Here is a 2,500-nt window from a genome sequence, read left to right on the forward strand (position 1 = left end):
TTAGGAACTTGGTCTTTTCAACGACGATAGGAAAACTGTAACAGGTACTAATGGCTTAAATAGAAGGTCAACACTCAACGTTAAGCGAAACCGCTGCAGGCGATAGACAGTAGAAATTCTTTCGTACCGTTTGTTTGGTAAGTAGGGTAGGGATCGTTAGTACTGTTAGTATTGTAAGTATTGTAAGTATTGTTAATAATGTAAGTATAGTAAGCACTGTAATAATTGCAAGTAATGTTTTGCATAAAAAAAAAGTAAAAAAAAAAAAAAAATTATTTCGTATAGCTCCGATTTCGGGAAACCAGCAAACGAAGAGAACACAAAAAGTGACAATATTCATGACATGTGGATGACGTAGAATGAACATGTGGCCACAAAAATATTCTGTTTTATTTTGTATTTACAGAAACTAGCCGATAATAACAAACGTTACAATTTGTGGATACGAGGAAAAACAAACGGTCCCCATTTTATAACGTAGTCTGCCCTGTCGGGGGCATCTCACGTTATTATAATTTCAGGAAGTCAATTCATTGAGGTTCCAAGGCCAAGATCTGAGATTGGCAGATAAGCTTTTTAAAGCAAGGAGCTGCTTTGTGCTAGAACCTTCTCCCTGATTCATTCAAAGATTCTCTTTGTCTAGATTCTTTTAAGAGGATACTCAGAGAAAGCTAACACTTCCTAAAAGCTATAAATTTCGCCAAATCCTCTTGTAGCGTTTCTTTTAAGTCACTCGAAACAGATTCAGCAACTGGAAACTGGCAACCAAATCAAGTGAAACATAAGAATAACTACTTAGAACATTGAAGGAATTAAGGTTTTAATAAAACAGCAAATACAAAGGAGGCAGGGAAGGGCAAAATTGAAGAAGATTAAAATGGATTGCAATCAGGGTTTTTGAAAACTGCTCAGTCTAACAGTTTTTCAAAGTTTATCTGTGTTGTTTGTAACTTCAATTATGTATGCTCGACAGACATTTTTTCGCCAGGAAGCTTTGTTTTGGTATTAAAAGAACTTTACTCACCCAATTTACATTGCGCGCCCACATTACTTCAGTCGCCATTTTCAGAGCTCCCGAAACTCTGAATTCTATGACTGTGTAAAGTAATCTGTTTCGATCGGACATCAAATGGTGCTATAGATCGTTTTCACGTGATGTCATCATTTTCTAAAATCCAAAACTAAAGAGCCACGAAAGTTTTTATCCTCATCAGGCATAAGAGGCGGTAAATTTGTATCCATTTGCAATTTTAAAGCTCAATAGCGTGCTTTGTTTGGAAACCAGAGCATTTTGAATTTCTGAGTTATAGCGGTGCGTGACACGAGGCGACGATCGAGTTTATTGAGAAATATATATTTATCTCATGGTTTTGAGCCTTTTATAAAAATTAAAGCATTAGGAAAAGTGCTTAGGTAAATAGCTGTCTGTTCAGTACAGATGATCACTCGCCTAGATTGCCAAAGTAAGTAACAGATGTTGACATTATTTTCCGGCCGCCATATTGGTGCACCACAGATGTGCACCAACATGGCGTTTTCATACTGGGCTCTGTAAATTTCTGCGAAACATTTCGACGAATATCTGAAGTTTGGGGAAACGCAAAGGCCTAAAACTTGCAGAAGTGTCTTCTTCATTTATCTTCTACAACATCACGAATTCTTGACTTTTTCCACTGGATGGTTTCCGATTTATTGTTTTATTGCGTGACAGTGAAAACGAGCTATATAATTCTGTTTTCCATTGGAAAATAAGCTATGTTTATTTGAATTTGGGTTTGTTATATTATTTATGTATAACTTGCTCTTCGCAACATGTTATCGAGTGGAAACGGAATCTGCTCTTGGAATACCATAGGTAGCCCAAGTTCGCGTCACTAGAGAGCGTGTACTAATTAATTACTGGTGGGAAGATGACCTTTGAGTGCAAGCGGTGTTGCGTTACAGGCAGTCGTTGAGAATTTGAACGCGTTATAAGACTTTGTATGGGAAATAAAATACCGTCGATTATGAAGCCTAAAAAACGCTCAATTTAACGTTCATTCAATAAAATGAATAAAACTGACTCAACTATGGTGTATTCTTGTGCATTTTGGTGCTTATTTTACCGTTTCGGGAATTCCGTGTTTGCAGTGTTCTAAGACGAAGTCAAGGCAGCACACTAAGATTTCGACCGTAGTCAGCTCAGAGGCGGTTTGTGCCTCGAAAATCCATCCCAGCCGCGATTTTTTGGCGCAAAGCTAAAGCCCCATCATTTGCGACCCTCAGTGAATGTTTCGTCGTCAAAAATCCCCACGCACTTGGCTGGAAATGAGCATTTTCTGCTTCCGATTCCACAATAGCTGATGAAAATAACAGCTGATGATCTTGTGAACGGTCACGGAGCTTGGGTCCGAGGTCAAATTAATACCACCTGATGAGGTACAGTCATTTCATGTACAACACTTACCCCATCCCCACAACGGCTTCTCGAACAGCCCCATGGTTACGAATGACGCTGTGG

The sequence above is a fragment of the Montipora capricornis genome, chromosome 3 (assembly GCF_036669925.1).
Source record: "Montipora capricornis isolate CH-2021 chromosome 3, ASM3666992v2, whole genome shotgun sequence".
In the NCBI taxonomy this organism is placed as follows: domain Eukaryota; kingdom Metazoa; phylum Cnidaria; class Anthozoa; order Scleractinia; family Acroporidae; genus Montipora; species Montipora capricornis.